The sequence below is a fragment of the Anser anser genome, assembly GCF_964211835.1.
Source record: "Anser anser genome assembly, chromosome: 3".
NCBI classification, from domain to species: Eukaryota; Metazoa; Chordata; class Aves; order Anseriformes; family Anatidae; genus Anser; species Anser anser.
In genome coordinates this window covers 23871222-23894468 of record NC_139722.1, presented here as the reverse complement: position 1 = coordinate 23894468, position 23247 = coordinate 23871222, and the positions used below count along the sequence as shown (strand labels likewise).

Sequence of the window (23247 nt, the reverse complement as noted above, 5' to 3'; positions counted from 1 at the left end):
ATTAGTGAGTGATCTTGCTGTCCTTATCTCAACCCTTGAGACTTTTTCATCACATTTTCTAACTCTCTTGCTTTGAGGAGGGGGAAAAAGAGAGGTTGTGGTGGACTTCACCTTGCCCAGCTGGTTTAACAGACCACTTCCGTGACGAGTCTTTTCCAGTGGCTGACCACCCTCTCAGTGAAGATTCTTTTCCTGATACTCAACTTAAAACCCCCCTGTCCCAGCTCCATGCCGTTCCCTCGGGTCCTGTCACTGTCCCCAGAGAGCAGAGCTCAGTGCCTGCCCCTCCACTCCACTCGTGAGGGAGCTGCAGGCCGCCATGAGGCCTCCCCTCAGCCTGCTCTGCTCTGGGCTGAACAAACCAAGTGACTTCAGCTGTACATCTTCCCCTCTAGACCCTTCACCATCTTTGTAGCCCTCCTTTGGACACTCTCTAACAGTTTTATGTCCTTTTTATATTGTGGCACCCAGAACTGCGCACAGTGCTCAAGGTGTAGCCACACCAGCACGGAGCAGAGCAAGACAATCCCTTCCCTCAGCTGGCTAGTAGTGCCATGCCTGATGCACCCCAGGGTACAGTTGCATCGTTTGGCTGCCAGGGCACACTGCTGACTCATATTCAACTCGTTGTCAACCAGAATCCCCACATCACTTGCCACAAGGCTACTCTGCAGTCTCTCATTCCCCCATCTGTATGTATAGCCAGGGTTGCCCCATCCCAGGTACAGAATCCAGCACTTGCTCCTATTAAACGTATTAATAAATTATTTCCATAGGATAGCTCCCCTTCTAATTGAAAAAGACTTAGTAAGCAAAATACTGAGGCCTTTTTTTTTGTGTGTGTGTGTGTTAATTAAGCTAATTAAGGTGTGTTCTATGTGTTTTTAAGCTTACTTAGTTTTAATTACAAGAACATTGTTTTAAATTTGAAGCGTTACAATTCTACATAACAACAGTGTATAGCAAATAGTTCAGCAAAAAGTGATTACCCAATAAGCAAATTTCCACCTTGCCTCCATGTGAAACTTCTTGGAGTCAGCATTCTTTCATTCTCTTAAATAAAACTATTCATTAAAATATATATATATATTTCCTTGCTTTATTGAACATTAGAAATAGAAACTACCTGATGAAGCTGTGATATACTGCATGTGTCAAATATTATTAAATCTGGTGAAATAGAGGTCTTAACACCTATTTCTTCATGTGAAAAAGGAGCAGAGAGACCATCACTAGAAGGAATCTATAAAAATTCAGACCTCCTAGCTTTGCTGCTGGGAAATACATAATTAACTTCTAGTCTATTTCTGGAATACGTAAAAATGAATGTAATATTCTGCTTCAGATCTGTAGAATACTTTTATGCCAGCACATTACAACCAGCATTTCCTGAAATCCAGGCTTATGACCATCCTATCAAAGTTATTTTGAAACAGAATATTTGCATCTTTCTTCTAGTAGATTTACTGTATATGTATGATATTCCACAATGCTTACGTAAAAGCCCCAGAAACTGCTTAGAAACTGGGTACTTTTTTTCATTCTTGCAGTGGTCTGTGTAATAATATAGACTAATTTCTGAGCCTGCTGCCACAAGCAGGCCAGGGTTTATTAGCTCCGTTGTGCTGTAGTGCTGAATTCCGATATGTGAGTCAGCTTGTTCAGAACTACCTCAGATATCTCTTATTGCCTCTTCCTCTCTATACCCCTTTTTGAAGATTTATAGAAGTGTGTAAAGCTATTCAAGGTTAACTGGTATAGAACAAAAGATACAGGAACAGAATATGATTGTGCGTTGCGTGCTTAGTGTAGTCAATGGGGGACGGGAAGTATGTATACACTTGATACAAAAACAGTAGTAACATGGACTGGAATGTGGCTTTCCCAGCTTGTGTGCCCTAACCATAAAGCTCAAGGTTCACTTTTCACCTCTTCTGATATCTGTTTATTTAGAGTCCTTGCCAGTGTGGTTATATAGTTTCAAACAGAGGAGCAACAAATACCCTCAGCCCCAGAATACTCCAAAGCCTGGTGGCTAGGCCTTCTCATGAGAAGTTTGGGGTTCTGTGCAGTGAAGAGCAAACTGAGCTGCTATAGTCAGTCTGTGTTTTTAATACCGTGCAAATCATGGAACCATAGTTTGGTTCAGTTCATGGTCTGTGCAGAATCCTTCATGATCTATAAAACCATATAGTCCTCGTGATTTTTTCAATTTAAAAAATGAAACAAGGATTCATGGTACTTTGCAGGACATTTGATGGCTGACAGAGTTCTGTAGTCTGGTATTTTTGGAGATCAATAACCCAGATTATGTATAAAGATATGGAACCTTAGAGAGTGGTTCCACTATCTTCTCCATTTGCCATCCTGGAGCATGCACAGATCTTCACAGAAAAGTCACGGGTGACCTCAGGAGGTTTCTCAGGCCTAGAAATTTTGATTATGAGAGGACACAACAACTTGATTCCCTGAACACAATATTTGGAGAAAAGGGAAATATTTGACTTTGTGCTTAGCATTTCCATATTACTAATTCCAGCCAGTTGGGTGTGCTGCCTTAGATTGCTCCATGAACTATTAGTTCCCACTCAGATCGAGCAAACCTTCCGAGATCCATGTTTCTGGTTCTAGTTTTAAACACCAGATAGCAAGAACTTTTTTTATTGACCTGCCAGTCCCACAGTTAGAATTAACCTCATGTAACCTTAGACATTTGCACAGCAGACATGATCCTAGAATCCCTTTATATTCTATCAATAGAAAATGTTACAATTAATCCAATCTGTTTGCGTCAATTTGAGAGGAATTATAATGTAGAAGTGTCTCTTTCTACCAACTGTCTTTAAGGGAGTTTAGATTAATTTGCATTGTGCACAACAGCCTTTCGTCAGATTTATCCATCCTTTATTTCCATGAAATAGGGAAAACACCCCACAGGAAGTATTTGCTTAGTCTATGGGAGTAGGAGCTATATAGGACAAGGTATACAGATGCTAATCAATGAAGTCAAGTAAAAAATTGTTGAATATATATTATATATTCATCTTCTAGAAAATGTGAAACATTGCAGGCAGCTGCGAGATGTAGTCAGCTATAAAACCCTGTGTATGCTTCAGGATAAGTGGAGAGACTTGTGCTATGCAAATAAGAAAGCATAAATTTATATGGAGACATGGGGTTTAATTTTTTACATTATAAAATATCCCATTGCCTCCAGTAGGATAACTCATGCATGAAGTCCAGAGAATAAGCTTTACAGGCCAGGGCATTACTCAATGATTAGAAAAGAGCAAAGCACTAAAATGCTTAAATACTAGTTGTCACAAAATTATCATAGGAACCTTACAGATGCATTATACTAGAAGGGTCAAGTCTATACGGTCAGTTTTCTGACCTTGGAGAAAAAGCAATTAGAGAGGTGTGTGCTTAGCCTGAGTCCTTTTAATTCAGTATCAAAACTGCTGGATTTCTTTGTCAGTGTTTTTTTTTTTTTTTCTCTTCAATTTCATATTTCATTACAGATTTTAATTTCCCCTGATTTATCTAATTTAACAAAAGAGGTTAAGAGAGCTGCTTATTAATAACTCCTTTTTTACTATCTGCAATGTTTTCGAAAAAATGTTTTCTGCAAAATTGTACTCAGGAGTGAAAAGATATTAATAATTATGAATTGATTTACATAGAAATAGGCTCATTATTATGTTGGCTGTACAAAATTATTCATTGTTTAAAATTCTAAACTCTGTTTTTTATTTTAAGGGAATTTTTATTGCTTTATCGAGTGTCCCGTAGCATCATCTCTAATTGGCGTTGGGTTTCCTAAAACTCAGCCACAGATGTTTTTTATTACTTTAACAAGAGGTAAAAGCTCTTTCTGTTATACAAGTTACTTTTCAATTGATTTTTAAAAGGTTAAGGGGACTCCCTTTGGTGCCACCTATCTCCAGATAAAAGAGAAGAGAGAATTTGGTAAATCACATTTTCTGTCATTCCTCTGTAGAATTAGCTATACTTTTTATTATTTTTTTTCCCTTTAATTTCTAGTATTTCCAAGTAATGTAATGGTTCCCTAATTGCTTTAGCTGCAAATCATAAGTTAATGCTTGGAGAATCCTGCAATAGTTGTCCATCACATCTCTAAAATGTCTTTTCATGCAGCGAAGTATAGTACATGTTCACTAAGTAGTGACATTGGCTATTTCATTTAAAAACAAAACAGAAACCTTAGGAGTATATTATTAAATTCTACCATGTTTTTCACTAATGTACAATAAAAAGTCCAAACGTTGGTATTTATGGTGTGAAAGTTACCCGCGTAAAAGTTGTGAAACATGTTTTGGGTATAACTTCCTCTCTGCCTGGAGGGACCGAGCCAGCGTGGGGTGCAGGAGGAGGTTTGACTCCACTGCAGCAGAACCCACGGGTGTGAAGGGAGGGCTGAGAGTAAAAGATGAAAACCAAGTAAAGATAAATAAATGCATTTTATACTACATATACAGGACCAGGACTGAGTTATGCATTTACAGTTTTATTTATTATTTTCATAAATGGTTCACTTATATTATCATGGCACATCATTAACATGTTATAATTACATACTGTACTACTACTACATACAAATAGTGTAAACACTCAAAATAATTGCACATAAAATCCATATAACAAAACTAAGTTTCAGTGTTCTTAGAAATGTTAAAATTATAAACAAAAAAGTACTCTGAGTTTGTTTTTTTTTTCTTTTTCCCCACAAATTAGCACTTTATGGGTGCTCTTAGATGGATTTGGTTTTGATCATCTCTGACTTTTACTGTAAGGTTGTTAGTGTAATGGCTCTACTTTGCTAGAAGTGTGTCTCATTTAAACCATATTATCTAGGAAAAAAAACCACAACTCTTTAGAATCTGACTGCAACATTGTGGTTTTTTTTCAGTAATGAATGGTTGGCCTTACATGATTTGAGACATCTATAATTACACCTTAAAATAATTAAATGATTCAGTCTCTGTAAGACAGATGGCTGTATCACAGAAACCAGCTTCACAATTGGCACTAATTAACACTCTTGTTGGAGTCTCAGCAGTGGCCAAAATATTAAATGGGTATCAAAACTAAATTACTCAGCCAGAGAGAGCTTGTCCAAGTCGATATATATTGATAAGAGATTGTGAATGCCTTAATTGCATGTATGCTCGCTCATATTTATTTTCTGAATGCAAATAGGTGACTTCACACTCCTGTAAAGATAAATATCATACTTCCTATTAAATTAATATCAAAGTGTTCTGTGTTAGCGTGAACTGAGAGAATTCATTCTAGGAGCCATGTTCCATGCCGTTATGTTAAGAAATAACTGTGGCTAAAACCAAGCCACAATTAGTGGATTTTTCCACTAGATATCTATGTCTAGATATGTCACTTCTTTCTAATCATGTTTATATATAATAATTTCTTGAATCTAGTTCCAGGAGATATGGCTTTATAACACTTATTTCTTGATACAACAAAGATACAGTTTTAAATTTAAGAAATGCATATATATAACAAATGCTAGAAACTTAATGTGGGATAGTATCTTATGAAAAGTGGATATGAAAAAGTACATTTAAGAACCTTATTAACTGTAGGGAAATATCCAGCAACACTTGCTATCAATTTCTTTCAGTTTAACATGAGGAGTTGGTCTGCATATAGAGCAAGCGCAGTGAGGTGAAGTACCACAGTGAGTCTGAAAGAATAATGACTTCAATCTGAAAATAAGGTTCTTTCCACATGGACCATGTCACACAACAGGCCTTGATAACTCCTTAGTGATGCACAGGTTATGTGCGTACAATCTGAAGGAATTCAAGGCATTAAATCAAAGATACTTTTAATACAAATGTATGAACATTTTTAATCTGACTATGAAATAAAACATAAAATGCCTAATCAATCAATACAAAAAAAAATCAGCAACTCAAGATAAAACTATGCTGCCTTGTAGTCTAACAAAACTCTGATTTAACCTTCCAGTGTAGGTGAATTTACACGTTTGCTTTCTTTTTACCTTTAATGTTTCTGATAAAAAGAATCAGTTCTTACCAGTATTTTTCAGACTATTTTCATTTAGAATAACATTTTTACAATAAAAATGGTTCATAAATTACTAGGATGTCTATGAGTGGTGCTTGAGTGACATCTCTGGAGTGATGGTAATGTAATTTGGCCAGGGGAATATCCATAGTGTTCTTAGCTGTTTACTGTCTCAATAATTTTCTTCAGTCCTTTAATAAATGGGAGAATAATTCAGTCTTATTTGTGATCAAAAATAGTGGCTTTTAACTGTGTAGATAAGAATTTACTAAGGAAGGGCTTGTTTTCATGGGGATATTAGTTCAAGGCACTGTATGAATGTACATCATAATGGATGTGTTTGAGGATGCTGTTAGTATACAGTAAATGCGGGATAGTATTCTTTCAGACTTAGGAAGAGAAGGAAACTTTGCCCAGAGCCTTTTAAACACCCTGACGAGATGCTACCAAGTTTATTCACCAAACTCACATGGCTCTGAAATGAAGAGGTTTAGCTCGTCCTGTGTCTGTGGAGAGAGGCAGAAAGCGGTTCAGAGCTCCTACCTTCAGATTCTGAGTGCTGGCTAATCCACTTGCTCTCAATCAGTCTTTGAGGGTGCCTATAATTCTCTTGCTTTATTAATGTACCTTTCAGGGATGCTGATGCCTTACTAGCAGTATTTGCAGGAGGAATTAGGATACAATTGCTAGTAAATTGCAATTCACATAAGTGCACTTTCCAGTGCAGACTACCTTTAAGAAACAGACTGTGGTCATTACTTTCACACTAACAGACTATTACACAGCAACCAGAGGCAGTCTGCAGTCCATACTCAAAATATTTAAAAAATGACAAAAATGCTTTTTTTTTTTTTCCCCCCAATATCTAATCAAGTCCTAATCTGTATAAAAAATACACTTTTTTCATGAAACTTCCTGTGTACTAAAAGGGAGTCTAAAATTCCCAGAACAAGTTCACAACAAAGAAACCCTGATGTGATAAATATGTGATATGGAGAAACAGTTGATACTGCCTCACCTAATATTAAAAGCACATGATGTGGTGTATAGAACACATACATAACATTGTCAATCATTACTGTATAAGCCACGCTTAGTTTAAAGGTTGTTTTTTATCATATATTTATCATGTTCTTCTCTCTTATCATAAAGTGACAAATAGCAATTTCCCCACTCAACTTTTTGAACACATTTTAAAGAAGAAGGACATTGAGATTATACTTATATCAGAGGTTCATTGAGGAGTAGAAACAGAAAGTCAGATGAAGTCAGAGATAATATTTCTTTGTGTGCAGGGGTTCTGACAACCCCACAAATTAAGCTTAGAGACTTCCTAAAACTTCCTGGAAGCTGCATCAGCAAAGTGAGTAACAAGAGATCCCTAATTTTACACAATTAGTTGTTTCCACTGGTTCCAGTGCATATTCAAGGGCATGATTTCAACTGTAGGCTGGAAACAGATCAAAGGCATGCAAGTAAGACAACAACCTTGTGCTGTGATCCCTCGCAGTATGTTTCATTGCTTATTACAGTTTTGAAAGTGTTCAGGTTGATCTGTGGTTGAAGGATGCTCCAAAATGCAACTGAGATCAGGGTCTGTAGCTTACGGCTTTGTCGCGTATGTGATTCTTGACTCATATTCCACTGCCTCCAACTGGGACGTGCTCATTTGTAAAGTGCTTCAGGGATCTTCGTGAGTTTCAGCTAGCAGGTGCTTCTCAGCATGGTGTGTTTTAGCAGAGGAAAGGTGTGCAGAGTACAGTTTTACTTTAACAATTTCTGCAGTGATCATCTTTCCTGTGGTTTTCAATTATGTGTTTCACAGTAGCAAGAATCACCTTGAAGTGGAGGGACTTGGGGACAATCTGCCCATGAACTGTTTTTTTCACTGAACTAGAAAAAAAAAGACATCCAGTGTTGACCACTATAAATTCTTAGAGATAAACAGTACATTTTATGGTTCTGCGGGCTTACAGGTATGAGAAGACTTCTTGACATGTTTACTTTGCTTACATTTGGTAAAAATACAAATATCAAAGTCTTGTGTATGTTGTTCAGAACTGTGCATTTTAGTACTGTAGTGGAAAGCATAAAAGTAGAAAAAAATGTTACTGCTACAAGAACAAAGAACGATCAACTCAACTTCTTTTCAATTAGGAACAATCAAGCTCTCATCAAACTTTCCATCACACATTCAACAGAATAGTCTTAGAGATGTGTGTTAGATTTGTAACCTAAAAAAATCCTAAAAAGGGTTTCTAGGACCATTTAATTTATTTGAAGGGGAAAAATATTTTAAACGATCTTCATATCTCTAAAGAGATGTCATAAATTGTATTTAAAAATAAAGATATAAGTGAAGGTTGTGAGCAATAGAAGTATTGCATTGACTGTTGTGGTTTAGTCCTGGCAGGCAGCTGAATACCCCACAGCTGCTCGCTCACTCCAAGTCTGCCCCAACTTTATGGGGAGAAGAGAATCGAAAGGGCAAAAGTGAGAAAACTCATGGGTTGAGATAAAGAGTTTAATAGATAAAGCAAAGCTGCTTTTGCAAGCAAGGCAAAAACATGAATTCATTCACTATTTCCTATTGGCAGACAGATGATCAGTCGCTTTTCTGGAAAGCAGGGCTCATAACATATAACAGTTACTTGAGAAGAGAAACACCATCACTCTGAATATCCCCTCCTCCTCCTTATTTTCTCCCAGCTTTTATTGTTAAGCATCACGTCGTGGTATGGAATACCCCTTTGGTCATTTGGGGTCAGCTGTCCTGCTGTGTTTCCTCCCAGCTTCTTGCCCACGCCAGACTACTTGTTGGCAGGACAACATAAGAAACAGTGGAGGCCTTGCTGCTGTGCAAGCACTACTTAGCACTAATTGAATCGTTGTGTAATCAGCACTGTTCTGGTCACAAATCCAAAATACAGCATTGTAGTGGCAAACCAAAATTAGTTCAGCCTTCTAGCCCACAGCATTAAATAATTATTTATCCTAGGGCAACTGCCTGTATGGTAAAGTTGGTCTGTGATCAAGGAGCACAGACGTAGCAATAGTCTTTCACTTTGTATGTACTGAAGTCAGGCAGTTATTAAATATCAGAGAAAAGAATGGAATGAAGTGTCTTAAAGTGTATAGGAGAAGAACGCATCTTTTTATATTCATTTTTTTAGCAATCCGAATCACTGTTTTCTGAGTAGATACTGGTAATTGGCCAGTTAATGTGTTGAATACAAATTTCCATTCAGTGCTTCATTAAGTAAGATACCATTCAACCAATCCTAAATATTTTTGTTATATTAATAAAACTTTGTACTTTAACAGAATGTAAGTTGCTTAAATAGCAAGAATATAAAAGATTATGTACTTTGTCAACGTTTCTTCTTATTTCTTCTATGGAGACAACAGAAATCTGAGTTATTTTCTCTCCAAAGCATGGCCTTCTTATGTAGATTGTATTTTAAATATGTCGCCAATGAAATTTACACATTCAAGACGTTTGTTTTGGTAAAGCCTTCTTTACTCAGCCTAAAACAATTCACTGGAGTATTGCATGATATTATTTAAGACAGAGTTCTTCCTCATAAAAAGAATTTAGGATCACATCAAAAAATAGGAAGATTTAGGTAGCTAATCACAAAAGCATGATCCAGCTGCAGTACAAGCCTGATGACTTGTCCTAGGGTCTAATTATGCTCCTGGTCCCTAGGCCACCCAGCTTACCCAGAGAACCTAAATACTGACCTCCTGCATCAACTCTAAGCTCCAGAGAAGAGGTGAAATTAATGGATCTTCACTATACTAGGAAGGGAGGGTGAAGGAAAAGCTTGAAATACATTATCAAGTTCCCTAAGAAGATACATTGCTGTTTTTAGTAGTACAGCAGCTAATACTTTCGGTATATAAGTATTACCAGTATGCTAATAAAGGAAACTAATGCCTGGAACGTTTATCAGAGAATCATAGAATGGTTGAGGTTGGAAGGGACCTTGACCAGCTTCCATGACTGGAGGCCATCTGGTCCAACCCCCTGCTCAAGCAGGGCCACCCAGAGCAAGGTGCCCAGGACCATGTCCAGGCATGGTTGGACTCTTTCCAGTACGTCCATGTCTCTATTGTACCAGGGAACCCCAAACTGGACGCACTACTCCAGGCACAGCCTCACAAACACAGAAGAGGGGAAGGATTGCCTCTCTTGAATTGCTGGTGATGCTTGCCTAATGCAGCAAAGAATACTGTTACCCTTCTTAGCAGCAAGGGCACGCTGCTGGCTCATGTTCAACTTGGAACATGTCTACCAGGACTCCTAGGTCCCTCTCTGCAAAGCTGCTTTCCACCTGAGTGCCCCCAGCATGTCCTGGTGCCTAGGGTTGTTCCTCCCCAGGTGCAGGACTTTGCGCTTGTTGTTGAACTTCGTGAGGCTCCTGTCAGCTCAGGACAGGTCCTGTCTCCAGCCTGTCAAGGTCCCGCTGGATGGCAGCATTACCCTCTAGTGAATCAGCCACTTTAACCTATAACTTTGTTAGGATATTTACCTGCTTTTACATGTATTTCTCTGTTAAAAGTATACACATTTGAAATAGCCTTTGTATGCATGTATTTTCACAAAGCTTTGATAAAAAGCACTAATACGGCCCTAGTGTGTGACTACCTGTTTAAACACAGTCATGAAGACATTCATTATTTCTACTGAACATACAGTTTCCAAAAGTTGGCATTGCATACTGCGATTCATACTACAATGCCAGTCACAAGTGTTGTACATTTTAAAGTTATAATCTGCTTTAATAACTTCTTTCTCTGAGGTTATCAATTAATGTTTAGTATTTGGTATGTTTTCCAAGCTATTTTTAAAATCAAATAAGAAACCTGTAATAACAATTTTCATTTTATTTGTGCGTGCTTGTATGTATGGAATATATTAAGAAAGCACTATTCTTTACCAGGATGTCTAATTAGTTTATAAACATTAAATTTTCACTGTGGCTTAATACAGGATGTGATCATGAATTCACTCTGGGCATTACTTTGAATTTCAACACCTCCTAATCATATTAATAAGAGTTCATATTAAGAAATGCATTATTATTTCAAGCAACTTTATTTCAAGCAATTCATGGAATATTACTATTCTGGTGTGATAATTTAGCATTAGTAATAGGACTTTGCTTAAGTCCCATTGCTCTTTATGCTCTTCTGCATGAACCCAGTGATTGGCATTTTTAATGAAATCTAATACTGTGGCATGGCTGACCACTGGGAATATTTTTAGCCTCAGCCATCCAATTAAGTTTAAGGAAGTGGGATCAAAATCAACCACACTCCTCATTTGAAATTAACTACAGCACTATTAGCAAAATCATCAGAAGAAAGTAATTTTCTACCTTAGAAAAAATGGTTATCTAGCTGTCTGAAAATATTGCTAAATTTAGCTTTTCTTTTGTGTCAGCTTTCCTTGCAAATTCAGCAATTAACAGGAATGATTAACGCTGTAGGGAAAAGGCAACTGGAACTGCATATATACATATATATATATGTATATATACACACAGCAATATTTACCTGCTGGAAATAGTTCTCTTGCCTAGGCTTCTGCTTTGTGAGCGAACATGAATGTCATAACCCCAAAGGACCAGCAGTGCCACAGTGTCCCACTGAACAGAGCCAATAGAGCTAGCGTGCTCCTGGGAACATAAAGCCATTGTTTGGCATCAGAAGTGGGAAATAGACTCTGAGCTGTTAGTAAACGGAGTGGTTTTATAACGATAGCTAATTTATAAGAGAGTTGTGTTAATTTGGTGCTTATCTTGAGTTATTATGATTTTATGCACCATTATCCTTTTTTACATTTGTTTAAATATCTAGTATCTGCTAACACATGGTGTTTCAGTCCTTAGGGGAATGCTTGCAACTGGAGTTATGTTGTTCTCTGCTCTGTAAATCCTTTGATGTATCAGCTGAGAAAAGTTTAATGCTCTGATTTGCAAATGAATAATGTGGCACGGGTACTTCCGGGCCTGTTAGATTTTTGCAAAATCCAATATTGCTAGACATGCCCACTGGGAATTGGGTGAGCAGGGAGTGCATGCTCGGAAACAGAAGACTGACAAAATACTGCTTTCACTGAAAGAAGATGAGAAGCTCTGACTGAGCTCCATGAAACCAAACTCTGCCTGTATGTATTCTCTGTATGTCCTGCTATGTGTGTGCTTTATACCATGGAAAAACTAAGGTGTGGAGTGTGATGTTTGTTCTCGTTTGTTCTGGACTACGAGGTCAGAGGCTTTTAATCTGGTTCACATGAGGGCTCATTGAAGCAATACTCTCTCAGCTGCTAGCAGCACAAAAAAATATGTCATGCAGCTGTTCTTGCTTACAGCAAAGTTCACATATTGTCTGTTAAGAGGGGAAGGTGAGACTGAAGGGAATGCAGAAAACGGAAAGCAACAAAAAGGGAAGAGACAACTATAAGGGTAAGTGAAAAGAGAAAGTGAAAGAAATTCAGCCCCCAGGGCTGATAATGGAGTATGAGAAAATATGGGAGCATGAGGCAAAATAGAAGAGCAGGACAGGGAATGCAGCTATTAAACGTGAGACGAAACAGACTGTGTCATGATTCTTGGTGCAGGAAGGAATACAGGTCATTTTTGTAGGGGCATGCAGGAAGAGCCAACTCTTTTTTTTATGTCTGCATAGGATATGATTTTTGTCTCCAGTAGGATGAATTTTTAATAAATCCTCTTTTTATTTTGGTCTACGAGAGTATTGCTTTTTGAGACCATTTCACTTAGGCCTTCTTAAAGGAGTTATCTGGTACCAGGCATCATGTAATTTTAGTAATCTCTGTGAACTGCCAAAGAGTAAATTCAAGTGAAACAAAAACATTTTCAGTAGGAATTACGATTTCTATTTTTGATCCTAAAATAATTAAAGGAATACAGTGGCATACATCTTATATTAATCAGAATCATAAAATCACAGAATGGCTCGGGTTGGAAGGGACCTTAAAGATCATCTAGTTCTACTGCCATGGACCGGGATGCCACCCACCAGATCAGGTTGCCCAGGGCCTCATCCAACCTGGCCTTGAACACCTCCAGGGATGGGGCATCCACAGCCTCTCTGGGCAACCTGTTCTAGTGCCTCACCACTCTCTGAGTGAAGAATTTCTTCCCAACCTCTAATCTAATACCCTCTAATCCCTTCTTATAGTTTAAAACCATTCCCCCTTGTCCTGTAATCTGACTGAGATAAAAGTTGCTCTCCATCTTTTTATAAGCCCGCCTTTAAGTATTGAAAAGCTGCAATAAGATCACCCTGGAGCCTTCTCTTCTTTAGGCTGAACATCCCCAGCTCTGTCAGCCTGTGGAGAGGTGCTCCAGCCCTCTGATTATCTTCATGGCCCTCTTCTGGACCTGCTCTAACAGCTCTACATCTTTCTTATGCTGGGGGCCCCAGACCTGTACACAGCACTCCAAGTGGGGCCTCACAAGGGCAGGGCAGAGGGGGACAATCACCTCCCTCGACCTGCTGGCCACTTCTCTGTTCACAGAATCACAGAATCATCTAGGTTGGAAGAGACCTCCAAGATCACTGAGTCCAACCTCTGACCTAACACCAACAAGTCCTCCACTAAACCGTATCACTGAGCTCTACATCTAAACGTCTTTTAAAGACCTCCAGGGATGGTGACTCAACCACTTCCCTGGGCAGCCCATTCCAATGCCTAACAACCCTTTCAGGAAAGAAGTTCTTCCTAACATCCGACCTAAACCTCCCCTGGCACAACTTTATCCCATTCCCCCTCGTCCTGTCACCAGGCATGTGGGAGAATAGACCAACCCCCACCTTGCTACAGCCTCCTTTAAGGTAACTGTAGAGAGATGTTAATGCAGCCCGGGATGCAGTTGGCCTTCTAGGCTGCAAGCATGCACCGCTGGCACATGTCGAGATTTTTGTCCACCAGAATCTCCAAGTCCTTCTCTGCAGGGCTGCTCTCAATGAGTTCTTCTCCCAGTCTGTCCTCATGTCTGGGATTGCCCCAACCCAGGTGCAGCACCATGTACTTAATGAACTTAATTTAGTTGTCACTCTTGTCTATATTCTTTCCCGTATTCTTTTGTATAATCTCTGTGTAAAAAAAGCAAATATTGTTAAATTGAGTGGACCTTTAGCAAAACAAGTTGTAATGAACTAGAAAGCTACATTCTTAAAAGAGACAAAATATATTAGAGAAATTGTTTGGTTACTATCTATATTCCTTTCCATGAAGTTATATGGCAAAATTTTATATTCTCTCCAACCCTGAAATAAAATAATTTATTCTAGAAAACTGAAAACAAAAACAAAAACCAAAAAACAAAAACACCAACAAAAACAACCTGCCGTGTGCCAGCGAACCATTTTACTAAAGTATCAGTGATTGGGATATAGTAGTCAATAAACATCAAGGCTGGTATTTAGACCAATCAGTGTCTGAAAAGTGCAATTGAGAGTAAAGGTACAGCTTCAGTGTCTCCTCTGTAATTCAATAATTACATTGAAAGTGTTCCTATGCAGTGATGCAAATGAAGCGACTGAGCTTATTTTCCTGCATGTTGGAGAGGTGCAGGGGAAGGAGGGCAAAAGTGGGGATAAACTGCAAATTTACTGAAACTTTTTTTGGCATACAGAGCTATTTGACTTGACTGAGAAGGGCTTGCTCTGGCTCTGCTCAGCTTCTGGTCCAAGGTGAAGGAGCACGGGATGGGAAGCGATGTGGCAGTGCATGTGCTGGGGGGTTAGGGACATTCCCTGCAAGGGTGGGGGCAGCACCACCTGCCTGGTGCTTTCCCAGGGGAGCCAACACATCCACATCGTGACACAGCAAGGCAGTGTCGACAACATGCTGAGGCACGGCATCAGCAAGGCTGCGCACACTTCTCGGTAAGGTTGTGGTTAATGTCTTGCCACTTCAGATGAACCGAAGTGGATCCCTGTCTCCGGCTGGGCTCGTTTTATCCTGACATCCGAACCGGTCTCCTCTGCCAGTGGATGTACTGATGACGTTCTGGAAAACAAAGTGTTTGAGATTCCCTTGAATTTGCAAGCTACTCCACAACAGAGAAACTGAAGGGCTTAAATGCAGATTTTGTTACCTAATGCAGTACATACGCTAAGACAGATAGCCATGATGTTTTATAGAAGCTTTATTTCTAACTTCAAGTGTCTCAACAGAGCAGTACGATCATCTCTACAGAGCAGTATCTCTGTTTAATTACTCCTTCATTACAGTCATTACTAGCTGGGAGGTAATTGATAAATCATTTCTGAGGGAAGCATTTGCATTCGGAAGTCTGCTTCATCAACTTGTAAACTGAAATTCACACATTCAGACTGAACCCACCAGAATCTTTGACTGCATACAGCAGTACATGCCAGTTATTAAACTGGTAGCATGTGGTGAAAAGGTGACCGAAATTAGTGTGCAAATTTAGTTGTCATCTCTAAAGGCTGAGCTGCAGATCTGCTCTTGTATCTGCAGGACTTCAGGCCTGACTAGTTCCAAATTCACAAATTTACCTCCCAGGTACAGTGTCCGATAACCTGACAGTGAACTTGGAAATACCTTCTGTGTTTTCAGAGAATTTTACTAAGGGATAACGTCAGTTCTGTACTGTGTGATGTTAAAGATAATAAAACCTGTGCAGTACCTTAATGCACTGTTTTATATGAATTATTAATCGGCAAGCCAATTCCTCCTAAAAACTTACAATTCGGTAAGGAATATGTAGGTCAGAACAAGTGGCTAGGAGATGAGTCTAATGTCAACAGCAGATGCTGGAATGCATGAGTTATATGTGCTCTCTTATCTTTTCCTGCCTGATGCCTGTCATTCCCATTTATTTGATCATAATCCAGAAAAGACATTCCTCTGCCTAAATCCCTGAGGGTCCCGATATGATCCATGGGGATTTTCATGAGTGCATACAACAGAGAAGTTTCACTTGCAGCCAGACTCTTTTAATACACAGGTGAAAAAGGAGGTGCTGATGATGCTCCACTTTCATATGATTCATCTCAGTTTAGCTGAACTGTCTAAAAATTCAGTCTGTGGTAAAGCTAGCTATCTACATTATTTGTACAGCCAAACATAGAGAAAGGAAATTATCAGATCAAACTTGATATATTTAAACCAATAATAAATTATAAAGCAGTAACACGTGGGAACATTTTTTTTTACTTATGGTAATTTTCAACAGCCATCAATATTTGCTGCTGTGAGCAGAGTTTGAAATGATAAATCACAGAATTACTAATTCTTTTTGTGAAGTCACTGACATATGAAATTGTGAGTTGACATTTTTCCTTTCTTAACATAATTAAAAATATTCACTGATTGTAATACAGTTTTGACAAATGACAATTAGATAATATTGCTATGTGAGTCCCTGAACTAATTTAGCAAACACTTCTTTAACAATACTTATTCAGGCATGAACTGCATGTAAACACAGCAACTGCTGAGCTGCTTGTAAGGACAGAAACATCCTAATTGTCAGTGGCCTTGTCTTTCTAACACAAATCAGTGGGCATGATATGATGACCTGACCAAGGCAAACAAAACAAGTCGGATGGATTTGAATGAATCTCGTATTTTTCCTGCAGCGGTACATCTTTCACAGAAGGAGCAAAAACTGCCTAGAGCTCAGTTATGAAGTCATTGTTGAGTACTATGGAAATTGTTTGAATTCTGTCTCACAGAGGGTAGAATAAAGTTGTGCTTTCCATATCCTGTGGAGTGCACACATCATTAGCTCCTGAATATCAGAGAGGGAGCATAACAGCAACTGCTCTGCTATCATTTGGTTCAGGCTCCTTAGTGGTTGAATATAGAATAGTTTATGGATGCACAACTGAGTTGTGCAACACTATCAAGGCTTGAGCTACTGAACTCCTGCGGGGTTAGATGCTGTGTGTTAAGCAGCCTCTGCACAGAAAGTTTTCAGGGTCAAAATTATGAAGTTAGCTCCCCAGATTCCATGTGGTTCTGTGCTAGGCATCTAACTTTTAGTTAATGCCTATTGCTTTTTTGCTGATGACTAAATAACATTTTCAAAAGTGATGTTGACACTTGGATTCCCACATCCCATTTACCTTTCTGGGGACAGCAGTAATAACAACAATAAAGGAATCAAGGGCTGTCATGACAACTCTAAATGGCTATATAACCACGTAAGGACATATATAGTTTCCTTGCTGTTTTGATTTCAGTGACTGAAATCCTAAAGCTGCTTTGTTTCTTTCGTATTTCACCTTTCCAGGGTTCAATAACAGCAAAAGAGAATTTTTCATTTACTTTAGCATAAATATGTATGTATCATAATCAAGGCGTTTTGCAGAAGATTGACAAAATCCATTTTGTTTGTAAGATATAGCAGTAGTCTGAGTTATTTTCCAAAGAAGAAATATGCTAGGAAATAATTTGCTGAACTAAACGGGCATTGATTTATTGATGAAAGTAATCCTAAAATGTAATTATCTTTCATGGACTCAATTGTTTCCTTTTTTGTTTGTTTGTTTAAATTTGGTAATACAGCAAATGCCAGTTCCTGAGATCTGTGGGAATTACTGGTATGATTACTCAATCACCAGCTCAAGGTAGTTTTGTGATAGGGAAAAATGTAAAATTTGTACATGGAAAACCAATGAAAGGCATCCCAGAAAAATGAGAGTACTTGGACTTCTAGACTGAGTGGTTCACTGTCATATCTACTGCAGTAAGGAGTTTTAATGTTTTCCTAAAGCTCATTGTAGCCTTTCCTCACAGGAATACAATTTTAGATGATTTTATGAAAGGAATTGCTGCAGCCTTCTGCAGAATTCCTCCTGTGCCCTTCTCTTTGGCAAAGAGGACTGCACGAGTGTCGGCCCAGGGATGCTGCTCTGCAACAGAAGATGGAGGGAGGGGGGAAGCTGTAGCAGGGTGATACGGTTTCCTGCTGCTTTGCAACACTTCTGTGAATCACCCAAGAAACAGTTCTTTTGCAAAGAGAATAAACAGCAAGGAAGTGGTTGGTCCTAACCTTGTGCTGTTGACAGAAGCAAAAGAGGGAATTGGTTAACTGAGAGAAACTCGAAGACAAAAAATGGTAAAAAAAATGTAAGAAAATGGAGTAAGAATCCTTCAACAGAAATGTGCTTCAGCTGAATGTTAGCTCTGATCTCAGGCAGAAGCTATGATTACAGCATGAGAATAAGCAATTTACTTCAGAAGAAATGAAGCTGAAATGACAGAGCCGAAGTAGGATCACATGGTAGACAATCACTAAAAAAGTGTAAACAAATTATGTCCTAAATGGATTTTAGTGCTTTGCATTTTCTTCTGGAATTGTACTTCAAGACAACAGGCAAGAACATAGTATTCTAATGTGTATTCAAACATGTGATTTAAAGAAACACCAGGACTGGGGGGATTGGCACACTGTTGTTGATGGATGGAGAAATGGAAGAGATGAATCCGATATTTCTCTGAGGAGCATTTATCTCTGTTCCTTTACAAAGAAGTGTCATTTTGTCGTTGCTTGCATATCAAAGTTAATTTGCGCTCAGATCTCTTCTCAAGAATTTTCTGAGTACTTCCTTAGTTTTACATTCAGTTTCATTTGCCCTTCCTAATTCCTGAGTTTAACTTCTGCCTCGCCTGCAATATAGCCTGCAATTTGTAGAAGTGACTCTTGCTTAGTCGTTACTCTGAAAAGGAATCCTGCATTTGCATTCCTGCTTCCCACATTTGCATTCTAAATGAAGGGTTGCTAATCACTTCTAAAAACATTTTGTCCAGTTTTTATTGTAACACTCCATAAGGCTGAAAACCATAACGCTTTGCAAGAAGGTCTATTCTCATAAGACAGTGTGGCAATATAGTTTGCTCAACTTAAGGCATGAAAGTACACATTTTACATTCAGGAGGGTGTTGTGGAATTTCCGAGCATCTTGGGGTCGATTTAACTGGAATTTTAAATTTATGTTAATTTTTAAAAGCTGCTGTGTGTTTACAGTGTCTGTTGCAGTTTGGCTGAAAAATATAGCTAAATCACTGAAGTAACATGTGGAGAAACAGTCTTTGGACACCATGCTAGAATTAACTTAACTGGGTTGTGCATAAATACACAACTCTCTGAAGTGGAAATCTTGCTGGGAAACAACTTTTCATGTCATTAATTTCAATTAACTGATCTTTTAGTTTATCGATATGCTGCTTTGTTCCTTCTCAGACAGAGGACACATTTCAGGGCTTCTGATCCATTGTGATCTGTGAAGTGAAGAAATTATTTTTCTGAGTTAATTACAAGTTCAAAGCAGATTGGATTAAATATGGGCACTTGTAAAACTTTCTGTAGTTGATAAAGCTCCTTCAGAAGGACTTATGTGAGAAAGGGGTGTTTGTAGTGTTCTGTTAGTACTCTGTTAGTGAGGATCTTTGTCATATTATAACTTCTTTTTTATTTACTGTAGAACCTGAACTTGTAATTTAGAAATATGCTTGCTTAAATGGGTTACTCTATTACCTATCACACCATGTAAATATTTCTAATTTATTGTTTTGTTTTACTTGCAATTTTAAGTCCTTGGAGTAATATCATTTGGAGAACAAATAAGAAAGATGGGTTCTGATATGTTTTTGGTGTGGTTTAGTCACATGTATATACCAAGAGCTAGTTAAGTTAGTAACAATAAGAATGCACAACGTGAAAATGCAAAAATCTCCGTTCAAACTAACAAACTTCAGCTTTTTTTCATTTTCAAGGAAAGGTGTTCTGTTTTCTATACTGTTAGAACTTCAAACTTGGTTTCTTGTGTGTTTAAAAGATGAGATTAAAAACTAGATTTGATATTCTACCGCTTTTGAAGGTAATGGCAAAACTTCCATTGTTGCCAAACTGACAACTTGCTCCTAGCTGCCAGAGCAATAAATCACGTAATTTAGAGCTTGATGCAAAAATGAAGTAACTTCTATTCAGCAAGAAACTTTGAAGATGACAGCATGTCTTTAATTCATCACTTAATCTTCAGGAAATAATCTGTTATGCTGGGTTCAAGTCTGTTTAGCCAGTTTTAAAAAAAATAATTAAAAAAAGTCTTTGTCCATGTAGGAGTGTAGATGAAGGCATAGTTAGCTTTAGGTCCTACTCAGGTTTAGGCTTGAGATGCCAACTGTCTTCTTAAACTCCATGAGGAGTTTACAGGCAAACCAAGAAGTGAAACTCAATGCACATAATTGGGGAGGCAATATTTAAACATTTTTATGCTATACATGTACACATTACATATATATATTGATATACCTTGTGTTTTACAAATGGAAGAAGTTTTTATTTTGAATATGGTCACTAAGATTACAGAAGAGCTATTATATAAATTCTTAAAATAACATTTTTTAAAAAACTTGTATACTACGTAGTTTGGTGCTCCAGGCCAACAGGTAAAAAGGACCTTAGTGCTAATAGCGTTTCACAAGGATGGTAAGAACCAAGAGTGATCTTTTATGTTGTCTGTAACTTTAGACTTACCTGTTTTAACCAGTAGGTAACGAGAACAAACCAGCAGATAATGAAAACACATAAAATTAATGTATTAAGGGTATAAAATTAAGGGTTGTTCTCTAAGATATTCTCACAGAGTCATAGAATGGTTTGGGTTGGAAGGGACCTCAAAGACCACCCAGTTCCAACCCCCCTGCCATGGGCAGGGACACCTCCCACCAGACCAGGTTGCTCAAAGCCCCATCCAACCTGGCCTTAAACACTTCCAGGGTTGGGGCATCTATAGGTTCTCTGGGCAACCTGTTCCAGTGCCTTACAACTCTTATAGTAAAGAATTTCTTCCTTATGTCTAAGCTAAGTACCTTCTTCTAGTTTAAAGCCTTCCTGAGCAACTGATGTGGCTTGAAAATATAACTTGCAGGTTGTATCTCAGAATAACTTGATGGAATGCATAGACTCAAAATGTAGCTGTTCTGCAATTTACAACGTCTGAGTCTGTGTCAAGTATGTGGCCAGTCTGACTACCTGACTACTCTCTTTACCTTGAGGTGTATAAAGAACCTATCTCCATACCTGCTGGAAATCTCAGTATCAAACAAAGTGAGAGCAAAATTGTCAAGGTGGAACAACCCCTCCGTAATATTAGGAAGATCAAAAAAAATCAAAGCAGGAGAAATAAAAATTTACCATGGAGAATGTATACTGATTAACTGTGTTGATGCATCATTTTATCAAGCCAAAAAAATTAAGGCAAGTGCCTTGCAATATATCATTGAAGAGGATAATAGTAACCAGTATAAATGTCTTTTGCAGAGACGTTCCATTTTGCACGAGCTACCAAGTTAGCAGCTGGGTGTTGGGAGTGGAGACTTGCAGACAGTTGTTGCAAAGGCTAGTTAGTTCACTAATCCCCATCATTATTCATTTCAGGTAAGCATAGCTCAGTGGTAGGGTTTGGGGTCTGTAAAAGAGAGGGTTTAGAAGCAAGAAAACAGTCCATTGCAAGTTACTTTCCTGTTTTATCAAAAGATTCAACAAGAATACCTTTTACTAATGTTATGAGTCCAAACTGACTGGTCCTATATGGTTTAAGTTAGAGATAGCCCTCTGCTCTGTTTCAGGTAGCTGCTACACGGTAACACTTCTTTTTAATTTCCTTTTGATCACAGGCTCTCAGTCAGATGGCAGTTTTCCTGCTTGTTTGTGTTACAGTCCCATGAGCTGATGGGCTCTTGTTTCCAGGCAGTGATCAGTATGGCCCCCTTGGCAATTCTTAAAATGACTGGCAAGGAGGTGGGATGCAAAACTTGAATACTGGTAGCAGAAGTGGTAAATATCACAGCATGGCTGGAAAAGGCACTCTAAGCTGCCTTTTAACTCATCTGATTGTGACTAAAAGCTCATCTTTAGGGCATAAATTTGGTTGTGAATTTACTGATTACTTTTTTCTGGGTTGTAAGTAATTTCAGGGCTTTCGGTTATGCATATTATGTGATAATTAAGTCTGTGGAGACCATCTCTTAGTAAAACAAGTCTCATTTTAGGTATTTGTCATGCTTTTATCTCCTGTTCCCCACAAATATCTCTGGTTGCTTTCTCAGTTGAAGGAAGAATAATTTGTTACCAATCTATAGCAGAAGAGTGTATTTCCACAAAACACACTTGGAAGCACAGCGCAGTCACAGAGAAATTCATCATCCAGGATGCACTCGACTCTCAGTGATCTGTACAGGAAGGAAAATAGGTCCACAGATGCTGCTTTCTAACTTGTTTTAGGGCATTCAGGCTAGGTCAGCAAGAAGATGCCTATTGCTGCATGGTTTTCTTGCACAAGTATGTAGTAGAAGCATTTTCATACCCTACATAAGCCTATACAGTCAAAATACTGCTTATACACCACCTTTGAGAAGAAAACAATTAGCAAAACAATAATAAAAATCATTACATTCCTTTTCTTTTTATAGCTATATATAAGGAAATACCCTAGAAATTAATTTCTTACTCACTCTTTGGGTCATATGCCTCACCATATTTACGACATAACTATAGCCAGCAACACGAACAAATGCCATTGCAGAAGTGAAATATATTAAAAAGCATTTTAAATTGTCATAGTTTTAGAAAAAAATACTGATGGTCTCAGGCTCAGCAGAACCAAAACCTTACCCTGCATTAATGGACAATGACATCAGAATATTATTAGGACTGTTTCCTGAAAAAATAGGCTTCACGACTCCCCGAGCCATGCTTTGAGCTCGTGTTGGAGCTAATAAGATGGCTGGAGAAAGCTTTTAAAATTGGTTAAGCTTATTGTCAGAGAACAGTTGTGGAACTCTGACCTCTGCTGCCACAATGCCGAGGGTGGACAAGGTTTTGTTCTAAGGGAACATTAGTGCCATGCTTGGTGTGGGGTAGCGCACAGGCTGTCTTTTCAAGGGAGTGATTTATTAATATCACTTAACAGACAGCTATGATGTCTCAAAATTCCTGTTTTCCATTTATTCTCAATTCTCACTACAAATCCCACTTAAATGATTCATGATTCACAACTGAAGTCACCAAATGTCGCCACTGATGATTTGATAACCATTCTGCAACCAGAAAGTATGAAATAATACTAGTCCATTGTAAAAATAACTGCTTACTAAGG

At 38.3% G+C, this 23247-nt stretch overlaps 1 protein-coding gene across 14 annotated transcripts in view; it reads left to right on the top strand.

The window, feature by feature from the left end:
* Positions 1-23247, top strand: part of CSMD1 (CUB and Sushi multiple domains 1) — a 1157973-nt gene that overhangs the window by 506631 nt on the left and 628095 nt on the right. The window lies entirely within an intron of this gene.